The 7,947-nt window shown below is 39.1% G+C and overlaps 1 pseudogene; it reads right to left on the reverse strand.

Moving 5' to 3' along the window:
- LOC135097047 (dnaJ homolog subfamily C member 2-like) overlaps positions 1-7,947 on the reverse strand; it is a 33,202-nt pseudogene that overhangs the window by 10,671 nt on the left and 14,584 nt on the right.

Consider the following 7,947-nt stretch of genomic DNA (forward strand, 5'->3'; position numbering starts at 1 on the left):
AGCCCTGTCAGCCCCAGTGGAAAGGGACAGCCTTGTGGACCACCAATAATAATAAGATATCAAAAAATATATAAAAAGAAGCAATTTACACACACACACACACACACACATGAACCAGCTCACCTCTTTGTTGTGCCGGCAGGGAAGAGGTTGACGGCTTTGATGAGCAGCTGGAGGTCATCTTGATTCCAGACTTTGAGTGATGAACCTTCCCCTCCTCCTCCACCCCCTCCCCTTGCTGCCGCTGCTGCCACCTCCTCCCTCTCCTTTTTGATCCTGTTGCGCACCTCACTCACCTACAACAGAGAGAGAAGGCAAAGAAGTGTTACAGGGGGTCCTCAAGTTATGACAGAGTTCTGTTCCTATGCCATGTTACAAACTGATTTTCTGCATAGGTCAGAACCAGCATAAGTAAGCTACCTGCAGTATGTCAATCACTAATACTAATACTGTTGTACTGTAAAGTCATAGTCTAGGACATAAACACATAACTATTGTGCCTGTAAAAGAAACATATGAAGGACAAAAGTCAAGACTGTCATACACCAAGGACTCCTTGTACTAATCATAACTATCAGTGGAGAAATAGTCTGAAAGGTTTGACTATCCTAGGGAAAACAGGTCATACAGAATATCCAGATCATTTGGGGTGGACTGTTCTAATTTAGATTAGCTTGCTTTATGCTACTTTAGATTTAGCTAATCAGATAAGGTAATGTAACATGACTTAAATAGACCTAACATAGTTCATTTCAAAAGTGATGCAGATACCCATATGTCTGTTGGAGCAGCTTTTGGGTTCAAGGCTTAGGAAATTTTTTGATTTAAGAATGACAAAAATTATGTTTTTTTTTTTTTATATAAGCAACAATTACTGCTACTACTACTACTACTACTACTACTGTTGGCCCTCCACACTCACCTCCTGTGTCAAAAAATTACTACTGCTATTACTACTACTGTTGATCTCTCTCACTCACCTTTGTCAATTAACTACTACTACTACTACTGTTGATCCTCCCTCACCTCCTTCATGAGTACCTCCCACCCTTGCATCTTGTCCTGGGCCACTTGTGCTAGTTCCTTGTTGAGTTCCTCTAGGCGGGTCAGCTCCAGTGCCTCACACAGCAGCTCCACATCTGTCATGGTCTGCACTCGCTCCCCCTCCTCTGATGCAAAGTAACTGTTGTCCTTACAGAGAGTCCGCAGCATCTGGGAATAGAGGATACTATACTAATGATTTTCAGCCTCTCTGTTATTGCTGCAATGTTGCATATCTTGCTATCTTTTTACTGCTATTTTTTTTCTAGTAAACTCTGGAACTCCCTGCCTGCTCCAGAAGATCCTCCTTCCTATAACTTGAACTCTTTAAAATGGCTGGTTCCAACTTTTCAAAACACTTATCCAACAATTCTGGATAATCCTTATGATCTTTCTTTTGGGACTAGCATCTCAGTGGACTTTCTTTCCCCCCTTTTTATTGCCCTTGACCAAAGATCTTGCATAAAAAATGTTACTGAAATATGTGAGGAAAGGGTGAAGAGAGAGTATGTGAAGTTCAGAGCAAAGAGGAAGGGAATACAAGGGCAGGACTAAATAGAGAAATCTGTTGCAGTTATGTCCTCATGGAGTATTTATCAAGAGGTGTCAAATAAAGATAGACAGATACAGAGATGTTCTTTATCACTGTCACCATCACATCTATGCAATGACAAAGAATGTGTGCTTTATTCTATTTCACGTTGCTTTTTAAAATTATTTACGTGAACAAAATACAGGCAATCATAATTTGTATATATATTTTTTTAGTTTCCAAATTAATTTACACATTTGAACACTAAATTTAATGCTCTTTCCATCTTTCTAATACAAATGCAGTCCTCTCAGCCCCTTATGAACAGGAACTGTATCAAAATCATTTAAAAAATGACATCAAAGAAAAAGGAAAAAAATATAAATCTGAAAGTATATAATGAATGAGAATATTTTAATGTGAAATGTTACAGAAGATGAAAGTGGGTAGAGTTTCATTTTTTAGTTTTTCTTTTTTTTTTAGCAAATTTTGTAGCCTTAAAATGAATGATAAAAAAAAAAAAAAAAAAAAAAAAAAAAAAAAGACTTGCCAGGTAGAATGATGGCTCCAGGCATGAGTCATGAGAACTATAGGGGCAGGTGACAGGAAGGGAGGACTGCGACGAGATGAAAGTGAAAGGGGAGAGGAAAGGAACAGGAGGAGGAAAGGATATAATGTAGTGGGCTTGCTTGCCATAGCCAGGGATCATTATTATTATTATTATTATTATTATTATTATTATTATTATTATTATTATTATCATCATCATTATTATTATTATTATTTTTTTTATATATATATTGGAGGATCACTGGCCAAGGACAACAAAGACTGAAAAAAAAAAAAAGAAGAAAGAGGCCCACTGAGGTGCTGGCTCCTGAACAGTCAAGTGTTAGTCAAACAAACAGGGTAAGTGCCTTGAAACCTCGCTCTTGAAAGAGTTCAAGTCATAGGAAGGTGGAAATACAGAAGCAGACAGGGAGTTCCAGAGTTTACCAGAGATAGGGATGAATGATTGAGAATAATGGTTAATTCTTGCATTAAAGAGGTAGACAGAATAGAGATGAAAGAAAGAAGAAAGACTTGTGCAGTGAGGCATGCAGTTAGCAAGATCAGAAGAGCAGTTGGCATGAAAATAGCAGTAGGAGGTAGCAAGAGATTCAACACTGCAGTGATGAAAAAGAGGCTGAAGACAGTCAGTTAGAACACACTAGAAAGAAAGTGCACCACGAAAATTCAATATATTTGTCAAGAGAATTTTTGATTATGTTAGCGATCACAGCAGTTTAAGCGTCAAAGACAAGTGTGTGGTAAGTTCTTACATGTCAAGCATATTCTACCCTCCTCCTCACCTTCCTCTCTTTTTTGAATGCTTTCTTCAGCACCTCTCTTTCCTTCTTTTCTACCTCCTGTTTTGCTCTTTGCTCTGCCTCCTCTGCTTCTCTTTTCTTTCTCTCTGCTTCCTCAGCTTCCTGCCTTACCTGAAAACACCAAATTTACACATTAGCAAGACATATCATTCAAAAAAAAGAGAACATAGCATGGTATTTCAAAATATATGGCATTTCCGAGCATAAGACATGAAAAATACAAATCAATGAGAAAAATGTGAAGCCTTGGTCTGTTGTAGAAATCAATGCATATATGTGTCCGAGAGTAGTTAGAGATTGGCCTGGTGCTAATACTGGAGATCACAATGTGCACTCACCCTCTCCTCCTCTTCTTGTTTTTGCCTGATTGCCTCTGCTTTAGCCTTTTTCTGAGCCAGTCTTCTTTCCTTGTCTTCTTCTTTAAATCTTAAAAAAATTATATATATATATATATATATATATATATATATATATATATATATATATATATATATATATATATATATATATATATATATATATATATATATATATATATATATATATATATATATATATAATTCTTCATCTCTTTCCCTCTTTTTCTATAAACTTACCCATTCTTTAGCTACAGAAGTAGACAGCAAAAGCAGGAATTAATTTTTCCCTCATAAGGAGTCAGAAGTAAAACAAGAACAGCTTCTTTGCAATCTAAATCATCATAAACCCTTCCATCAAAATGAAATTTGAAGTATTATGTAACAACAGAAAAAAGTACTCCTTGTGATAAATATCTCTTGGGATAATGCACAAAATTTCAACTTTTATTGGGATACAACGAAAATACACGAAATCAGTAATAAGTAACGAAACATACTTGGCTATCCTTGGGTCACAGGCATATGCATTGTCAACTAGCCTGCGCAATCGACCCATCTCCTCCTTCCGACGCCTCGCTCGCTCTACCTTGTTCTGCTTCTCTATCCATCGACGCTCCTCCCGGCTGGCAAGATTGACTGATTTAAAGAAGGGAAGGCGACCACAACATTGCAGTCACATTGCACTGTTACAAAATATTCAAAGAAACTAAAATGACCAGTTAAAGCAATCAGAACAATGTCGGTGCCAGTTTTCCTTGCCATAAGTCTGGGTATTCTGTCTAGCCATATTAAATTTTCTTGTTATTTTTTCCAATGTCAAGTCTAGGCTTAAGTTTGGGCATTATTTCCTTATTCAATTAAAATTTTATTCAATGTTAATGTTTCAAGATACAAATTTCACCAATTTTTGCTGCCTTTGGGAAGATAAAGCAAGGCTGGAGTGGAATACACATAACTCTAAAAAGACCAGACATACAAATAGTGAAGACTCACTCCTGTCCCTTCTCCTTTTCCTCCTCATCCAGATATGAAAACTCTCGCCAGGAATCAAAGTCGTACCAGAATCCATAGAAGCGATCAACCTGCACAGTGATGAAAATTAAGTCGGTTAACAATACAAAATAAACACTATTCATAAAGAAATCTTGAAATGATGTTTTATGTGTAAGTTACTGGACCCTCTATGCTGAGGAAAATTATAGTGTATGATATTTTAAACAAACTTTCAAAATTACTGGTCTATCTTTCCATCAACATAGCATATGATGATGGTAACTATAAAAAGTAAACTGTCACCAAATATCTACTTGCATTTCTGCTACTAGTAATCTCACTTCTAAAACAGTACAAGGGAGATTGATGTGACTGTACAGGCCAATCACTCTCTCCAGTTACTTAATCTGCTAATCTGGACTGACCTTTTGTTTGGTGTCATCAGGTTTGCCCAAGCCAGGAACGTGCTTGTGGGTGGACCAATGAGCATTGCACTCAAACACCCCTGTGAAAATCTGCAATGCAACACTGTGCCTTACAAAGATGTGGTGGAGACTGAAGAAGATGGAGAGAGAGAGAGAGAGAGAGAGAGAGAGAGAGAGAGAGAGAGGAGAGAGAGAGAGAGAGAGAGAGAGAGAGAGAGAGAGAGAGAGAGAGAGAGAGAGAGAGAGAGAGAGAGAGAGAGAGAGAGAGAGAGAGAGAGAGAGAGAGAGAGAGTTATATAATCTAATATATAGACCTGACATTACAATATGAGATGGAGTTAATCCCTTCAGTGATATGTAATCATCCACACCACTACAAGTAATGTATACAATCTTTATAACCACCTGCAAGAAAAAAGCGGTGAAAAGGAATAGATTTTTTGCAATTTCTAGCCAGTATAATGTTTGGAGATGGCTGTAGAATGTGAAGAATTGTCCCAGAGTGGTTAGTGGTAAAGAAAAGATGTACCAAATAGCAATGAATACTGAACTTTCAATTCTTTGTTGAGTCATTTTTCTTCCTAATAGGAGTTAGCGCTTGCCTTGTGTGCACATATATTTGACATTACAGTATGACATGGAGTTAAAAGACCTTTGAATTCTTTGTGGAATAAATTTTCTTCTTAGTGGGGATCAGCGCTTACCTGGAAGAAGTTTGCCTTATTGTGTGCACTGACAGCCGGCACCTCGTCATCAAACTCTGGGTCCACCGAGTCCCAGGAGCGTCGCTTGATGGGGTCCCCGAGAATCTCATAGGCTTTGGTGATGCAGGTGAAGTAGTCATCGTCATCCCTCACCTCCTCCCCAGCTGCTCGCCGCTTGTCTGGGTGGTGCCACAGAACCATCATGCGGTCTGTGAGGAGTAACACAATGGACGGAAGTGCACACTAATGCTGCACTCTCATTCCTTTACCCAAGTGTTGGGTCATCCTGTTTTAAGCACGTACCAAAGGGAATGCTAATTATTATATTAGACTTACAGATATCTTAGCATAAAACCAATGATCAGAAAATATAATGTCTATCTATCTATCTATATATCAGGTTGCCAATCCCACATGGGGTGGCCCAGACAAACCACCACACACTCTTACAAATATCATTCACACTCATAGCCATAGGGGCGCCAACTATTCTTCAGACACATTCTCTCTGCTCTTCTGTATGCACCACCTAGCTACAATTCAAGAGCTTGTTAAAGCTAACAGTTATGGACATGGTTTCATAATTAATAGTAATTACTACAAACAACATGATGGCATTCCCTTTGGGTTCTACTTTAGCAAATGTATCCCAAATGATTGGTGTGAGCAAAACTTCAATAATTAGCCATGCAATGTCAATAGCAGGCAACAAACTGCCTGTGCCAGATGATTGACAAAAGTCAACTGACAATGCTCCTCGCTGTGGGCCACAGGAAGACACAGCTCGCCCACGCCCACTCACTGTCAGTGTGGCCACACTTATTTGGTACAATGCTCCCACTTTTCTCACCATTTATCACACTCACCTGCTTGCTCACAACCATTGCCAGTGTGGCCATAGTCATAGTCTCAAATCACCATACTACACCCCAGGAGCTTTGGTATAGCAAAGCCAACCACATACATCCATAGCAAGGCACAAATAAAATGTAGTTATTGAAAATATACAAATAAAATAAAAATACCAAGACTAAAAGGGCTGACACTGCAACTGAAAACTGGCACTATAAAAATACCTTCAAACAGCAGGTGCACTAAAACTTGGTACTCAGTACACTATACACTCTAGCTCCAGATGCCACCAGGACTTACACGCTCTTTTGATGTCATCATCAGAGGCCTTGTACCTGTGCTTTCGGAGTCCCAGTACTGCATAATGATCCTGGTCCTGAAAGGCAATGTTGTAGAAATGTATCAATATATAAAAGAAAGATACTAATCAAATAAATGACAGAGGTAAGTGATGCTCTCATAGTGAACAATCAAGACAGAACTATATATGCTAGATAAGTTTAGGTTTTGAAAAGAGCTTAGTAAGAACTGGTTCACAGAGTAGTGGACAAATAGAACAGGCTTAGCATTCATGTGGTCAGCACCTACACCATAAGTGATATCATGAGGTTAGATGACTAGGCATATGCATATAGAGGCCAGATGGCAATAGGAAGGCTGACTGCATGGGGAAGAGGAGGATAACAGATTTTCATGGTTAGTACAGGAGTTATCCAGTGTAGGCCAGCCAATCTTTTGCAGTCTTCTCCATTCTTATGTTGCTATGACTGGACCATGCTGGCTGAGTTCTCACCTTCCAGTCTGCTGGGTTGAGAGAGCGAAGATAGTGTATGTCATCCTCCACCTCCACCTCCTGAGCCTCCTCCTCCTCACTCTCCTCTTCACTTTCCCCAACTGAGGAGGTGAGGTGGCCCCGCAGACGCCGTGCCTCATATATGTGGAACCATCGTCCCACTGGTTCTACCTCCACCTGGATGAGTGCTGTGGAAGGGAGAGGTAGAGAGAAAATAAAACAGATATTACCAAGAATACCATTCAGGATGCTGAGGAAATAAAGGACATATTGTACAGAAAGAGACAGAAAAGAAAAATACCATAAGAGAAGAACAACTAGAAGGTCATCTCTAAAAAGTACACACACACACAAAGAGACAGACCATGAAAGATAAAGAGATGTTGTTGCAGAGACTATACACCAAAACATCATCTGAGAAATTCTCATCTACATACAAAAGCCCCCTGGTTAAGTTAAGTTAGTGTTCTTAATGGGGGCATCCACTGGAGAAAGATGCACTGGTTAAGCTGGATTAGTGTCTTTAAAGGGGGGACAGGACTCGCCTTTCAGTTAGGTTGGGTAAAGTTAGGTTAAGCTAGAAAGTTCCCAGTTTTCAATATATGGCACCTCATCCTTAGACTTTCCAACGAATGTCAAAATTTGGCATAATTTAGCTTCTTCCACCCTAAAACTCCATTTTCCCACCATGTCTCCAAGCTTGTTAGGGACAGAAAAAAGATAGGATTTGTGGTGTTAAACTGCAATTTACTGGTAAGAATAGCATAATGGGAGATCTGGGTGATGGAGCCTCCCAATTAGCAAGGTTAGTAATCTCACAGTTAGAATAGTGTAGTGGGGAATATGGGGGGGATGGGATATTCTCTGTTTGTTGACTA

This window comes from Scylla paramamosain, unplaced genomic scaffold (assembly GCF_035594125.1).
Source record: "Scylla paramamosain isolate STU-SP2022 unplaced genomic scaffold, ASM3559412v1 Contig11, whole genome shotgun sequence".
NCBI classification, from domain to species: domain Eukaryota; kingdom Metazoa; phylum Arthropoda; class Malacostraca; order Decapoda; family Portunidae; genus Scylla; species Scylla paramamosain.